Here is a 17,091-nt window from a genome sequence, read left to right as displayed (position 1 = left end):
CCAGTCTTGGTTCAGGAAGTAACTAACAATATTAATATAGACCATGTAAACAAAGCGTCACTGCTTTGACATACAGCACTATTCATTGATATTTCTAGCTACAGTACTTTCATTCTCCTTTTTTTAGGTTTTTGGGGTTTTTTTGGACTGCAACCTTTCTTTCTTTTCCAGTGTTTATCTTTTCCCCATTAAGAAATGCTGGGTTTTATTCTGTTGATTATGAAACATGAGCCATCCTGGCTTTTCTCATTAACTTCCTTATTATCATAAGCACCACCTCCTGCAACATCAATCATGTTAGCAGCATGGAGCTGGAAGCTGCAATTATTAGCAAGCCAATTTTCTTCTTAGGCAGAATAGAAAAATATTGCAAGGTCATGCTTTCAGGATAGGTATTTTCTCCTTAAGCATTTGTGAGGGTTGCAGTAACGTATATATGCATTAAAAGTAAATACATAAATATAGATAATAAAAATAAAACAAAATATGCGTATTTATATGTTTTATAAGACAGAAACTCTTACAAAGCTGAATTCTAGAGAAGATTGAATTCTGCCTCCTTTTGCACTGGGAAGCCAAGCAACCATGCAACTTGCAGGACTTGGGACCCTTTTCTTCTCATGGTAAGACTTCCTGAAGTTGTATTAAGGACTGTTCTTTTGTTTTAAAGTCACTTTATTACCCTATGGTGGTTTTCTAGAAGAATACAATACATCATAGTAATGACAACCTGAAAAATACCTTGAAGTTTTAGACAAGATGCATAGTTCATACTGTTTGCTGAGTGATGAATAACACAAACTGCACTGAAAAATTATATAAACACATTATTTCAGCTAGCACAGCAAAACAGACCAGATATAAATCAAGAATAACTGCAGTCTTGTGGTCCTTGGCAGTTATTTACAAACCTCTTGAAATATTTCCTTATCTGTCATTCTCAGAAGAAATTGGGCAATTACAATAAATAAGTTTGAAACTGGAGAACATCAAATAGTGAATCATTATGGCATCATTACAAGGGAAACACTAATGAGGAGAAAGCCAAAAACAAATCCAAAGGTTCTTTAGCTTCTAAAAATCTGTTTTAAATAAAACTGAAATAAATGCCCAAAATGATTTTAACATCGTTCTTTAGGATACACAGTTACACAACAATAATTATGGAGAGGTATTTACAGCCAGAAATTGAACTTTATCCTATTTTGGTGTATTTCTAAACAGGAAAGAAACAATTACTGTGTCACTGAACTTGTTGCAAAACTCCGAATAGGGGAAGCTTACATTAGAGAGGAAGGGAAATAAAGTCTAGAAGCGTTCTGAATCTAGATGGTGGGGAAAAGTGAAATGTTTCATTCTGATATTGTTTGGTAACATCAGCATGTATACAGCCTTTATTTATTTTGTCTTTAATGGTAAAGCATGTCTACGTTCCATATTTAGGATACAAAAACATAACTGGTATATAAAACATAACTTGAAAATATAATACTTTGTAATGACTATATTACAAGAAATTAATGGGGACCAGCCCAGCTGGGGTTTCAGGTTTGGGAGTTTTTTTGTTTGTTTCTTTTATGGTCGCTTTTTTTATTGTTGATGGTGATTTTTAAATTTTTTTATTTTATTTTAATTTTTTTTCTGTGTCGGGGAGGGGGATCTTTTTGTTGTTGTTATTTTGGTGTTTTTTTTTTTTCCGGCTCTGGTATTGATTTTGTTGGTGGGTTTTTTTGTGTGTTTGTTTGCATGGTTCTTTTTTTTCCTTCTAAGTCAGCACAAGAGCACATATCAAGATACTCGATGTTATTTTCAGGGTGGAAAATTCAAGCTTTGTTCAAAACAAAATGAAAAGCACAATATCCCTTGCAAATCCCGTCAGACATTCAAAATGCATTCAGTTCCCCTGAACATCAAAGGGAATGCTCAGCAAGTCTCACGCTCGCCCTGATTCGACAATTTTAAAGTACCATTTCTTTGACGTTGCCAATACCAACGTGCTGAGGTCCGTGGAGCATCATTCCACAGGGACAGACATCCCACAGATGCAGCTGGAATGAGCCACTGGTGCTCACCAAAGGAGCTGTTGATCTCCTATTCTACTTGTTCTCTGCAGAAGATGAAATCAGGAATCTGATTCCCCCACTTGCCAGAAATTGCAATCTGATCCCAAGAGGCAGGACTGATGGCTTTGATTGCTGAACGCACCGCTCAGCCCTCTGCTCTGGCTGCGCTGTGATTAATCACAGTGATGGGCCATCATATCTGGGAAAATTTTCCATCATTTAAGAAAAAAAAAAAATTTAATGTCCAATCTCTTTAGATCAAGGGGTTTTCTTTTTAATAAATTGTGTCGCAGTAGGGCAAAGCAGGTGGGAAAGGCTATCTGAGCTGCCTCAAGTTTGCTCGAAGGTAGTGAGTGTTTTAAGGATACCTCTTGATCATGCACTTAGTGTAGGAGGCAATGCAACAACTTAGAATGCATAAACTACAAGGACATGCATGGCTTTGAGCGTATATCTTGGCACCAACCTGAACTATGAGGCTTGGGAACATGGTATCTTTTCCAGACCTCAAACGTGCCATAATACAACACATGAACTTCCAACTTTGAAAAGGATGCAAATAATCCGAGGCAATCTCGGGTCAAGAGATGTCTAAAGTCCCCTTTGTATAGACTCACACTCACTTAACCATGCTGAACAAGAGAAGCAGGAGCTCATTTTCCTCTTTAGAAATATCTGACAATGCGTGAGATGAGTGGTAGTTATCTCCTTTGTTGCTTTTTGTCTGCGTTTGGATCCTTTTGTCTCAATGGGTGCAATATCTTCACCGTGTGTTTGTTGCACTGAAGCCCCATTCACAGAAGTCATGAATTTGAATGGGTACTGCTAAATTGCGGCACATTTTAAGGGCTCAGGAGCGAGTGAGGATCCTTCCCGCAAGGTATAGGTGTAGCCAGAGCTTACAATCTGAGTACATAAATCGGGAACAGAAAAGTTCAATGAGATGCAACAACCCCATGAGAGGAAGCAGCAGCCTGGAGTCTCCGCAGTTGCCTTTTCCACTTGACATTGCTGTACTGGCATCTTGGATAGCGTAAAAAGTATTGAGCTATATATACCAAATAAGAGGCTTATTGCTGTTATCCCTATAGTCTTTCATCAGGAGGAACTGAAAAACAGGTACCGAATTATAGACACACAGCTGTATCCTGAAAGTATCTGTTTAACTCAGTAATATAGAACTGCTTGGTTATTGACAATGGAATTCTCATGCCACTACTCATCTCCACATGTCTCAAAATGCATTGAGATCGGCCCCTAGATCTATTTCTTGCTCTTGGTCTCAGGTGTAGCAATTAAAGAAATGTTCTGTATTGCTGAGAGCACCAGATGTGTGTGGTGGAGCATCCTATACTGACAAACATTTTGCTGTTAATAGTTCCTTTGGGTACACATGGGCGTCTGGTTTTATTTTTCTGTTTACGCTTTATTTTTGTTTTATGGAGATGTTTCCTTGATGGGATTTTTCAGTTTCTTGCCTCAGAGGATAGTTTGAGGTAGCACAGCAGCGCTGTCTCCTGTTTCTGTTTCCAGTTTTTAAGGTCATTATTAGATCTTCATTTGAATCCTCCCATAGGAAATAAGAGAAACGTGACCTGCTGACTGATTCTGCAACCTCCATTGTGGGTCATACTGGACCTTCCTGATGACTTCTCGTGGTCTCTCTTGTCTTCCTCAGCCTGGAGCCAGCCTCAAACATACAACAAAGTCCATTCAGGAGCTAATATCAAAGGAGCAAGGTGTTTTTCAGCTATGGTAGATGCACACCTTATACCCACGCCCTGTAGATGATGGGCACATTGAATAAGGTGGGTGATTATCTTTCAAGGTCTGTGTTTGCAGATGCTTTCTTCCAGTCTAACTTTCAGTTAAATCCTCTCTGACAAACAGAGCCGAGATTTTGTGTCACCATCCTCAGTGTGAGTCAAATGATGAAGGGGTGTAGTGTGAGACCAGGTATATTCTAAGGATGTGGAGAAGTCTGGTTTATTTTTCTCAGGGATATTTTGCTCTATCTCAGGAGTGCCAGGCTGGATCCTTGTGTTTTGCTGAGAGGATGCACAAGTTAAGTTTATTCCCGTAAGTAGAATAGGAGGTCTTTCCTGACTACTGCAAGTAATTATCTTACTTCCTGCAGGGTCCAATGTGCCTTCTTTGGCTACAATATGAACCCTACTGAATGTTGCTCAATGTGGTGGATTTTCACTGACTCTCATTTTGAGAAAAAACAGATCCTCATATAGCTATTATTTATAAGGAGTGGCAGATGTATCATGACTAAGAACGATGACCACAGAGTTCTAATTTGGGAATTGCTTATCTTGCAAAAAACTCATGCATGTATTTTTATTTATTTTTTTTTTTTAAACCAGGGTTCAGGTAAAACCATGATGAGCAAAAGATTAAAGCTCTGCCAGATAAAAAGAAATGCTACTCTATTTCAACTCTCTCAGTTTTCAAAGGAGAATGAAATATGCAGTAATTCACACAGACAGCATATATATCGAATAACCATTGCAGTGAATTGTATTAATAGCTATACAAGATGAATAACAACATGTTTGATTTAGTCCTTTTCTGACGGTGCCCCTGGATTACAAGGATTAGCCTGTTTTCTGTGGTGCTATCAATCCAATTACTATGATTCAACCTGCCTTTCATTTTCACCCTTCCTCCCTTCCTTTTTCCTTTCCAGGAAAACAGAATAGTTGTGATAAATAATTCCACTTATGTCATTTTATTTATCTGGAGCCAGATCCTGATTGTGCCCACCTAGCTTCATTCATGTGAATATTCTCATTGATCAAGGAAAAATTTGTTGCATCCTTAAATCTTTTGGGAACTTGAAGACAGGTGGGTGAAATTTAATCCTTCACCCAACTCAAAAACCTGTAAACCTACTTGGCCTGACGTTATGTGATGTAATTTGGGCATTAATTTGGTCTGAGGACTCATGAAGTGAAAATTGAAGGCAGAGTCCTTTTCTTTAAAGAAAATATTACTAGTTGACTAGCTTTAGATCAGAGCTGAGAGATGCTGCAGATATGGCCCATTTCCCACTTCACTGCATATCAAAAGTCGTGCATGGCTGGCCCAGCAAAGCCCTTTGTTCTGTATTACACTGCTGGTCGCCTGAGGAGTGCTGCAGAGTTTCCATGTCCCTAACCCTGACACTTGGTGGCTCACGGCTCCTCTTGGTGCAAACCTTGCCTAGTAGCATCTCCAATAGGTAGGGATGAGCAGGAGTGACATTACTGGGAGGTTTCCTTGTTCCATCTCTGTGGATCAGGAAAGTGCAGTGTGTTTCAGGGCCCAGATGCCTGAGTCTTTTATTTAATATCCTGCTGTGCTTTTGAGAAGTGCTAAATCACTCTTCTGTTTTGATTATCTTTTCTCCATCTCCAATAGCTTCTCAGATCATGTCCAATAAAAGAATTGTCCATGAGCTTGCATTAGGGGTACAGCTCCACAGGGAACTGTATTACCTGGATGAAAACGTGCTAATTCAGAAATGCCTTTCCTACCCTTTAGTTGTCCTTCTTAGGAAAAATGCTCCACCTCAACACCCCAGCTAACTGATTACCCTTCATTCTCCCCTCGCGGCCCCCCGGCGGCCCGGCCCCCCCTTGGTTCTGAGGCTGTGCTTTGAATTAATCTACTCTAAAAGCCAACAGGGATGACTTATGTTTGGGCACCTCACAGGAAAGCAAGGACATGAAAAGCCTTAGGAAATCTTTGACAAACATCTCTGAGTGTTTTACTCACTGTGTGCATCTGTTACTGCATGAATATTGCACATAACATGCCAAAGGGAGAGACAAGAGGTGATCAACAGGGAGGGCAGCTTTCGTGTCTGCACTGAACATTTTCTTTTTAAGGAAAGAGAGGAAATATGCTGCATTACCTGTAGGAGGTGTGCCTGCTTTTGCTAACAGATGTTCTTGTTTCGTAGATGAATGCCTAACTGGTCAGATCCTTTCCTGATGAACGGTGGTGTATCTGGGGTAAGTGCAGCTACATCTACACAGAACACCTTAGTAAGACTGATTTCATCCCACCCATTTAAATCTGTCTTGCAGACTTGTCTGCATAGCAGAACCAAAACGTCTCTGCCCCCTTCATTCCCTGATTTCAGCTGATAAAGTCTCCTCATAAATCCCACATGCGATAGCAGCAGCGTGACCCATCACTTCATTACATCAACTTGCAAAGCTCTGTATTGTGCTGAGGAGGAACCTATCTGGGCAGAATGGATCCAATCCAGGAACAAATAAAGGAATCTAGTTATTTCTGGGCAAGTTCTGCATGATTTACTGCTTCTCAATTTTCCTGCTGTCAGCTAGTTTTTCTCCTATTCGTATTCCCTCTCCATGCAGGAGGGCAAGTATCCAGATGGCATAGGTATCCTGGTTAGTTTTACTTCTTAGCTGATTTCTTAACAGTGCAGCTGTCAGGAGAGCCAACCTGAATGTTGGTTCTGATTGGGGTGAGATGCACATATTCATTGTCATCTAGCATTAGCTGTTTCAGTGCATGCCTCTTTGTTCCCAAATAAAGTATCTGCCCCTGTGCATGACAGTGCATCTCTGCAGGCATCCCTGTCTGCATGGTACAATGAGGAATCTTTGCACAGGGAGGTGGTTTCCTGATGAACAGATATTGTATATCTTTTGTAGAACACTTGTATAACATTTTTCACTGTCAACAGGAAGGGATTAAAGCAAGATGGTATGTCAGGCTCTAGGCTGCTGTGCATTTATTTGGTGCATAGTAGAAGATGTAAGAGGTCGGGAAAACAAACCGTGTTTTCTTCTGTATTTTTTTAAGCTTTTGTTTGTGATTACTTTCCAGCAATTTTAAAAGGTAGTACAAGGCCAAGAAAGAACAGCTAGCTTGTTTAGTCTGATGTGGTATGTATCACTAGTTTATTTCTTCCAGGACATTACTTTTTCCATGCATTTACTTAATGGTTTGTATTTGACTAATGCACATCTTTCAGAAAGGTTGATTCAATGATTGCTGGAATTTCCTGTGCTTTCTAAAACATTAATATTTACACTTGTGCCAAGCCTCCTTTGCTAAATTCTGCTATGATTCTCCTATGCAATATGCAATTGCCTTGCAATTGTGATAACTTCAGCAGACATAACTCTTGTAGCTACTGTCCCAGCTTTAAAATTATTTCATTGGTCTTGTTGTCTTATCTTGCATCCCTCCAAATACAGGACTGAGATATTTACTGATAACTTTTGTCCACCCTGCACATTTAAGCTGTCATTTCCAGGTAGCCTGAGGCTTGTATAGAGTCTCAGTTGCAACACAGAGTATTTTCTGCTGAGTTTCCCTCTAAAGCAATGTGAATCCATTCAGGTTTCTGTCCATCTGTCAGTTGCTCTGTGATGAGCTCTGTGGATTTTCACAACGTGCATAATTTCATCTTCTAATTTCTAAATTAATAAATTTCCTAAAATCAAACTTGAATGGAATTAAACTTGTTCTGGAATGATGATAGCCTAAATTCAGTGCAAATGCCTTGAAAAAAGAATCTTGTTTTCACATTAATATATCTTGCACAAAAACAAAAGTTGAGAGTATACGTTCACTGCCGAATTTGTAAAGAATGTCAAATGACTAAACTGGAGAAATGACTGGCTAGACACCTGGAGTAGGAGCTCCATGAGTAATAAGCAGCTCTTGACAGCTGTAGCCTCTTTTGCAGGTGCAAAAGGAGCATCTTTTTCTTTTATCCACTTTTCATCAGTTGGAATCTTCCAAGCTGTGAAAACAGCTGGGAGTTGAAACAAGAGGAAAATCAGTTTACCCTCTCCTATCCTATGAGTAAGAGGTGTGTGTGGGAGTCTGAGATCAACAAATTCTGACCTCAGAAAATATGGAAGCAAGGAAAAAAATAGCTCAGGTCATTAATTACCAATCATATCTCTAATGTTAGGTACATCAGAGCTACCTTGACGTGCATTGAATGTTTTGGTAATATTTTCTAAAATATTCAGGACACAATTAAATGATTAGACTCTTCTGCGTGTTTTTGTTTAGGAGCAGCATGACGCAGAACACTTTAAAAAGGTAATTGAATGACTAAAACTGTCACGTACTTTTTTTTTTTCACCTGTCAGATGTAAAAATCAGGACAAAGTAAATGCTGATGTTATGTGGTGATGCACACACAGTGTGTTCACTCAGTGAACAAAAGCAATTAATCACTACAAAAGAGCTACGTTTGTTTTGTTTTGTAATTAAACATTTCTATTCATTTTTAGTCTTTCAGAGTAACGCTTTCTTAGGAGTATCTGTTAGAAGGCACAAATGCAATACAGACCAAGTTACCTGAATTGGGTTTTCTTGGTTCTGATTTAAATGACAATTAACTACATTGATTTAAACCACAGTGTTATAAATGGGTCTGTCTTGCTTTAAAGATAATTAAGGATATAACTTGAAAACATGCTTCTTTGAGTGCTGTAACTCAGTGAGTTTTCAGAATAACTCCAGTCTTAATAAATCAAGACAAGCTGTGGAATCCTTACTTAGTGCAATAGTCTCAATATCTGAAGTTAAGGCCACTGAAGAATATATTAACATTTATAATTGCTAAGTTGATCAGTAACGCAAATAAAAAATGAGAATTTCAAAACAATTAACCTTTGCAGCACGTCATGTGGAGACAGACGGACAGTGAAATCTCTGGAAAGGTTCCCCTTGTCCTTGCAGTGATTTGTCACAAATCAGCATATCCTCCGTGCAGCTTTCCTGCTCTGCAGCAGGCAGCCTCTGGAGTCCAAATGTCCAAAACATAAACTCTGATAACAGAGAGAACAACGTGGACAGTCTGAGGGTGGCAAGTCACTGCATGGGCTGTTGTTGCTTTGCATCTCTGCAGGCAGATTTGTATTTTGGGACTAAGATTAATATGCTTAGGCTAGGGCCAGATGGGTTTATAATTAGATGCACACAGTCTCTGACCTATTAATTGAAGCTCATGCTTTCCTGTGTCTATACCCCACATTTAACAAGATGCTACTCTGAAGCAATCAGTAGAAAAAGGCTCTTCCTTCCCAGTTGACCCTCTGCTTAAAATCTGCCGGTTCCATGCTTTGTTGAGAAACCTACAATGCTCCATCAGTTCTGAGTGCACCACACCACAACCAGACTCTCAGAAAAATGCAGATGCTCTCAAATGAAAGCAAAAATTGCAGTCCTTCATGGAGGAATGTTGCGTGGGTGACTGCAGAGGGAAGAAAGGAGCAAATATTGCAAACATCTTTGGCCTCTTCTCCTATAGATATGTCAACTTCCAGAAAGATTTTGTCAAATGACACAACTGATGAAGACTTCAAACTCACCAAACAGTACTGCCCCAAGGAACAGAAGACAAGGTAACCAAGCTCTCTGCATAAGCACATATGGTTTATTCTACTGCCATGGTCTATAGGCTTCTGGAAAATTGCTGTTTTCACATCACCGGTGCTCTGCCTGTAGCTTCAGTTCCTATAGACGACCTTTAGTACCTTTAGTGCACACTACTGATGAGGGAAGAGGAATGTGGGAAATATTCCTTATTTTTCCTTGTTTAATTTGACTCTACTGTCCTTAAAAGATCTGTGCAGTTAGAAGCCAGTGTGGACTATGTGACCCATTAGTTTGGCCCTGTGGAAGAAGGTTATGAACACACCTTGTGCAACAGTAGAGCTCTTGTATTTCTTCTATAGGTCTGACATTGAGGGGAAATCAGTAATCAGTAATGTTATCTCCTGATCCCAGGGCTCAGGGGTGTCCAAAGAGGGACAGTGGTATTAAACTAAGCAGACTGGAATAAACACAGAACTGTGGCATGTATTGGCATTGCAACCGACAGCAAGTGAACAGCATTTTGGGTGTGAGAAGTACAGACAGCCCTGCCTTTCCTGCTGGGGCTGTGAGGTGCTTGTGGTATCCGTCAAAGTATATAGTGATGTATAGTAATAGTGGATGGCAGGTGAGGAAAAGCTGATGCAGCAGGTATTGATAAGGCTGCTGAACAGTCAGCCAAATGCTTGGAATATTTTCCAGCAGTTTTGGCAGACGATCCTTGGTTGCAATACCCACCCCATCACCACTGCAGGTGAAAAAAATAAAATACCTGTGTTCAGTAGATGTTTTCAGCTACTGGTAATGGCATTAGGAACAAGAACCAGACAAGTAAACAAAGTGATTTCTCTTTCAGTGCATACAAAAATTGAGCAACATCTGTAGACACTTAGTTAAACACGTCTTGCTTTGCATACTTCATTTTTCTCATCTAAATAAACTGCAGCTTGCTCAGTAACCTCCTCCTTTCCTTGTCCTATATTCCTCACTGGTTTTGATGGTTTTCTTTTTTCCACAAAGGGGAAGAAGTAGTTCTTGTAGTCTCTTTACAAAAATAAAATCTACTTGGCATGTTTAGCCTTTCTGATCTATCTTATTACTGATATTTATACAGATGTCTCAGTTAGAACAAATTTATTGCAATATTCATTGGACTGAAATTGGGCTTATTTGTAATGTGAATGGATGGCTATTTATTAGACTTGTCAGAGTATATATTTAATACATCTATAGCTGTGTAGCTGGTATTATGACATTTGGCAGTATTTATTGTATGCAATCCAGCAAATATTACAGGAGGAATAAATTTTAAGAAAAAGTGATGCAACCAGCAGCGTAATGAAGGCACAAAGTACAAGAAACGTAGTTTTAAACAGAGGTTCCCAGCTGTGCTGAAGGAGGGGAATATCGAGGATGTGAGGAAGTCCAGGTGCAGACTTCAAGTTCTTTAAAGTGCCCCAGCACTCTGTTGAACAGCTGACCTTTCCCTCATGAAATTGACATTTTTTTCATGTAGAAAAGGAAATGAAAATCTTCTTCTTTGATTTTTTTATTTTATTTTATTTTATTTTTCACTGACTAAGTAGAGTTAAAAAGTTCTGTGGGGATTTCTGTAGGAAGCAATTTCATCAAAAGCAAGTATTTCGCAGGCAGGTGTAAGTTTGACATTTTTACTATTTTGTGTTAAGATGGTATTGGACATTGCATTTCATCACAATGGATTCCTATTATTATTATTATTATTATTGCATTCTGTGTTTTTTACCATTTCATGGTTAGCTCTACTTTTCAGTGTTTTGCAATCATGACACTTTCTGCACCATCAGGCTAAAATGTTTTATTATAAACAACTGTGAAGTACGCTTGATGGGCTTTTAATGATTACTTAAATCAGAAATATTGAACTCCCAATGAATCCATCTGGATGAGGCTTGCTTTTAAGGAAGATGAGATTGTTAGGGCAAAAATTTCCCAAAGAATAACAAATTTCCTTTTAAAAGAGTTTCCTGTAATCTTCAGAAAATGCAGATTCCTTAGGAAAACCAGTCCCCAGCTTATAGATACAGGGACAGATGATCTTGAAATATTCCACTGAAAAAGCCCATTGCATTATTTCTGTTTAACAGATAGATAGAGCCATTTGTGTGGGAGGATGTGGAGGAGAGAGGAAATGAGGCCGCCCGTGGACCTTGCAGGTGTGAGGGACTCTCCGTTCGCAGGGCCAAAGCTTCCCATTTCTCATGGAGACACAGGAGGAATGGAGGGATCGTGGGGTGAATGGAGTTGTCCTCCTTTTTCTCATGCCTCCTGTTTGCCTTTTCTCATGGCAAAAGGGCGCGTTTGCAGGCGGTGTCGCTGCTGAGCGGAAGTGGTGGGCCCTGTCCCAGCTTGTTCCATTCCCAGATGGATTCAAGTTGTCCAACCCCAGTCCCGTGAGACCGCCTTCCCTGCAGACACACAGTTATGCGTTGTGGGATGTGGCTTTCAGGAGGTGACTGTGGCTGCTGGGGACTGATAAGTGCATATTTATCCTCTGCTTAGGTCAGAGGAAAAAGAGGGTTGAAATACTCCAGTTTTTAGATCCTAGAGCCTGGAATAGTTGAGGACTGGACATGAGAGGACTATGGAGAACACTCCTTGTCCAAATCCCCGTCATGGACTGCTAGGTTTCGATAACAATTTTTGAAACAGAAAGCAGCCATCAGCTAAATGCAAGCTGTCACCAGTGCGAAAGTACAGCACATAATTCCAGAAGACCCTCAGTTTTCTTAAATTTGTTAGAAACCTGCAGAGAGTTAAGGACAATACTACTGAAAATAATTATATAGGAATTAAGGATTTCAAGCAGAATGACTTAGTCTGCTCACACAAAACTTCAAGGGAGATGAATTAGAATGGTTTATTAGCATATTCCACTTTTTCAACACACTTCACAAGGAAGGAAAAACAGAATAACGTAATGGAGCTGAAGATCCATGTTTCCATAACAGCTGTGTCTGCACTATCCTACCTGTGAAAATAATTCTCTGCGGGTGGTGATGCTGTTGAATATTTTTTATTTCTTAGCTATCCTATTTTTCCCCTGCAAGCAGCTCCTTTGGGTATGAATATTAACCTCTCTTAGCTAAACCTTACTTTGACTGCATTACACCTGGGCAACGGCTCTTACTTGGAGCAAAAAGAAGCATATGAAAATGACAAGAATATGTGCGCAATAATCCATTTTTACTTGAGCTCATACATTCTAATTGTCCTCTTGCGACTTGATCTGGAGTGCAGTGAAACCCAAAAGGGGCTCGCTGGGCTGCGGGTCAGGTTTTTGGGTCACCCATGCAAGGCAAAGAGTGAATACTGAGCAGCAAACCACTTGGTGCCAGCTCCTCAGGCCTGATCCTGGTGACAGCAGCCAGAATTTGGCCACTGGTTTCACTCAGTGCAGACTCAGGGCTGGAGGAGAACGTAGCCAGTTGCTCCTTCTGCAGTAAAAGGCAATCACAGACCCCAGTGATCAGCAGACAGAAGTGTCCCAGTAACGTAGCTGATCGTGTCCTGATTAACTGGTGCACACTGTGCCCCCAGCCCCTCCCTGTAGGGTTGTCTCTTTCCTAGATTGATGGTGGTCTAAGAAGCTGTGAAAGTCACCGCTAGGACTTGGTATGATTATAAATATACTCCTATATGAAATTACAAGTACTGTGATGGCTGATTTCTCCTTTCCACTCATATAAGCAAGCTGGGATTAATTATGCATTTTGCAAAAGAACTACATATATTAAAAACTGTCTAGTGTGGATTTTATTTCTTCTCCTTATTTTTCCTTAATCAAATCCCTTCAGAAAAAAAAATTTGTTACTGTAGACAGAAATGTCTTTAGCTTCTCTCAAGACTTGGCATCACAGGGAGAGGTGAGATCTGGGGATGCTGAGCCATCGTTTTGTGCAATCATGCTGTGACATCTCCCACCAACATTTGCCCTGCCTTGCTAGATGTAAATGTTTATGGGTGGAGGCTGTCTTTTGTTGTCTTTTTTAGATACAAGTATGATCCAAGACCAAGATGGGTCTGGACATCACTATAGTAATCATTAGAATGGTTTGGGAGTTAATGGGAGCCTTTGGGCAACCCGTACACTCTCCTGATTCCACAGTGGCCGAAACAAGCCTCTGGTGAGCTGTTGGATTGTGGCACTTAGTATTTCCATGGGTCCCCTCCTGGTGTTGCACTTCTCTTTGTGCACTGAGCTCTATCAGTGTTACAAGGATCTAGAAATGGATGTGCAATGACCAAGTGTAAGTCAGATTACTCCATGGCAGAAAGAGAAATGTTCAAGCCTGGAAACACAGGAGTTAATAAAAAACTCATTTCTCTTGCCTACTTTCAAAAGAACAAACCTTATTATATAAATTCCCTTGTCATTAATCTAATAAAGCTCTACTTTGTTCATAATTTACTATACCATTCAATAAGCATTGTAATATTTGTGCAGAGCAAGTATATAAATCATTGTTGCCCTTCTTTACTTTTTTTTTTACTTGTCTGGTTCTTTCAAGGTCACTACCTTATAGCTCTCATCTGGTTTAAATATTCTGCTATTACCATTTACACCTCGCTCTCTGGTCCGTGCTCATTTAGATATCTGCAGCTGCATCTTCTCAAATAACTATTGATCCATGTCTCCTTGCTAAAGCTTACTAACTTCATCAGCAGTAATGACATAAATTACACCTGTTAAGGCTCACTTGCATCTTTTTGCTGATCAGAAGACAATGACTATTTTCTGATTCTGACCATCTTTTCTGACTGGGAACTGAAGGGAGCTGAGACACAGGAAAGAAATATCTTCAGGAGAATATCTTTATTTTGACACACACAGATGTCCACCCCCTGGTAATGCAGAGAGTTTAATCAATCCCTACTGATCTCTAAGAATCTGAAATGTAGCTGGATAAGGCCCCCGTCCAGCAAAGTACTTAAGGATATCCTCAAGTAAACATATGATCAGCCCCGTTTTTAGCAGGATTTGGCAAGAAGTGCCTTTTGGAGTGGAGCATCCCGGAAGATGCTGCTGCTTCGAAGAGCTGTGTAAGACCAAGCTTCACCAGCAGCAAATACAATCTCAGTCCAAGTTGTTTGGTCATCTTACACTCAGCAAAGCAACTCTGCTCAACAGTATCACTTGCAGTGATGTCCCCATGTCCCCTCAGGGGAGGCTGGTGAAGTGTGACTTCTTCAGAGATGCACATTTGTGACTGCACACCTCTTAGTATGCTTGAGTTTCTTTTGCTGACTATCAAAGAGACAACAAGATGATCTAGGAGTGAGCAGAGGAATCTTCTGAGTCCTGCAGAACCCAGCAGCTGTGTTTGCTGCATGATGTCTGGAGTCTTCACCAGATCTTCTGGCTTCAGATTTCCTTGAACCAGGGGCATCAGTGCCATCCTATGCTGAAAAACACAAAGAGAATCAGGAGACAATGAGGGAAAGGAAGCCCAATGCCTGCCATGGTAGGGCATTCACTCCTCCCTCCATCATGGGTATTTCCTTGGCTCTGTCATGGTCAGTGAAGAACAAGGCTGGGACTGTTATTACCACAGCATAGAAGAAAACAGGGCTTGAAGATACCCAAGGAGGTAATCTCATCTGGCCCTATGCAAAAAGACACTTGTTTGTTTGATGTGTTTCCCTAACCCTGCCAACAGCGGTGAGCCCCCAAACCTCCCAAGTGATTTCCAATGGTACTTGCAACAAGGAAGATTTTCCTAGATTGTTTTTTTTAAGTCTCTCTTGCTGCATTTAAGCCCATTACTTTCTGTGCTTTCACTACGGATAGCAATTTATTGCCTATCTCTTTGGAGAAGCCTTTTACATAACTGAGGACTGTTATCACAACTCCTCTCTGCCTCCCTTGCTCTAGACTAAATAGCCCAGATAGGAGGATGAAAGCTGGAATGGGGTGTCAGGGAGAAGGGTTTAGAGGAGGAAATCACAAAGGGATTAGTCCTTCCTGCCTGTGCAGAAATGGATGTTTCCTTCCGAACAGCAGGGATGTGGAAGGGGAGGGGTTTTTCCCTGCTGGTGATTTACCACTGCAGCTCCATGTCTGACTGGGGGGATGCTGCCTTACAGCCTGGAGATGAGGGGTTTGGGCTGATTATTGCTGAACTGTGATGCTCCCACCCAACCTGTGTGCTTGGGAAATAATTTTATAGCGATGAGGAGCAAATTCAACTTACAGGTCAGCCCTGCTGGGGTGTGTTTGGTTGCACTTCTGTGTTCCTTGTGGTCATTTAACATGGCCCCATATACCCATCAGCCTGAAGCAGCATCTCAGCAGCATCTACCACGAGCCCTGCCATGGAATCAGAACCCCTCTGCCCTAATGCCAGAAGGACTTCAGGTGGAGTGATGCCACATCTCCACACCCTGCACACGGGATGGAGGGCCGCCCGCCACCCACGCTGCGACATGTGTTCCACAACCTGATGGCTGTTCATAAAAGCAGCACGTGGAACAGGAAAACGCCATCTGATCCAAAACACCCCGGGGTGTATTATGTCAATGTCATATCCATTAGGAAAGTACAGCGAGCGCGCCGAGTGGCTTCTTATGCTCAGAGCCCATTTCTATTATTCACGTCTGCTGTCAGAGCTGCAGCACGTACACAGCCCCGGCTTTGTGGCTGTCCAAACCTGCAGGAAACAAAAATAGCTCCCAGCCTGGAGAGCTCTGAAAGCACAAGGTGGGGGATAACATTGGAAAAAACCTGGATCTTTACTGCTTTACTCTCCCAATTGGCTTTCGGTGCCACCTGTAGCTCAAAGTGCTCCAAAAGCAGCACTTAAGGTAGAGCTGTTTTCCCTACATTGCACAGGATGACAAGTTTATTTACATTAGGAAAGGGCTGTCCTTGAAGAAAACCAAGAATTAGAGGCTGTTTGGGATAGCAGAGAAGTTCTTTGCTTTGCCATTGTGCAGCAGCCCAGCTCCGGCTTCCCATTTCTCATCGCTGCAGATGTTAAGAAAAAAAGCTTGATAAATTACAATCCAAATGAATTTTCTTTAGCTCTCCTTCCTCCCTAGAGTGATTTTGGAGGTGACATTTGTATTTCTGAATTAAAACCACATTTGCCCAAGGCCTGGAAGGGAGGAAGCAGGGGCAGAAGGGAGAGAAACCCTTTTGTTCTCTTCCTGGTGGTTCCCCCTCACCTGCTAAGGCCAAGCTCCAAAGTAATTCCTAACAGCTGAGGTTAGCCAGGGACATCTAATCCCAGAAAGCTGGCTCTGACTTCCTGCACCAGCACATAGTGCTTGTGTTTCAGCAGCAGCCATTTACATGCAATTCCCCCAAGCTTCTGGAGAATTGTGAGAATATGTACAGGTAGGTACCTATTTAATGGAAGAGATACATATATTTTTTTTTTTCACAAATCAGAGCTCAAGTGGAATCAATAGCAGTGGCAGCATGCACATTTCTAAAAGTACAAAGGCTCAGGGAACTGTGTTAAGGACATATCAGGGTCTTTCCTGCATATCCTAAACAGCTGTGTCTATAGTATGCCTAAGAACTGTGATTCTCAGCCAAAGGGGTGAAGCCTCTTTACCTGATTATCCCTAATGCAAAAAGACCTCACATGGTTTGTGCAACTAAAGCTTCAAGTGTCTT

General features: G+C 41.0%; 1 long non-coding RNA gene across 9 annotated transcripts in view; it reads left to right on the top strand.

The window, feature by feature from the left end:
* LOC122185260 overlaps positions 1 to 17,091 on the top strand; it is a 67,848-nt gene that overhangs the window by 31,413 nt on the left and 19,344 nt on the right. For 5 of the 9 annotated variants that reach the window (XR_006180817.1, XR_006180812.1, XR_006180818.1 and 2 more), the window contains exons 2-5: positions 511 to 623; positions 3,742 to 3,871; positions 6,016 to 6,067; positions 9,364 to 9,457. This is a non-coding gene — a long non-coding RNA (uncharacterized LOC122185260). Of the gene's footprint in view, positions 1 to 510; positions 624 to 3,741; positions 3,872 to 6,015; positions 6,068 to 8,117; positions 8,148 to 9,363; positions 9,458 to 17,091 lie in introns of all 9 variants that reach the window. The other 4 variants (XR_006180816.1, XR_006180819.1, XR_006180814.1 and 1 more) reach the window with 4 other exon arrangements.

The sequence above is a fragment of the Lagopus leucura genome, unplaced genomic scaffold (assembly GCF_019238085.1).
Source record: "Lagopus leucura isolate 7727_CA_CO unplaced genomic scaffold, USGS_WTPT01 Super-Scaffold_100028, whole genome shotgun sequence".
Classification (NCBI taxonomy): Eukaryota; Metazoa; Chordata; class Aves; order Galliformes; family Phasianidae; genus Lagopus; species Lagopus leucura.
The sequence above is the reverse complement of the archived record's forward strand: the minus strand, read 5'-3'. Positions and strand labels throughout refer to the sequence as shown.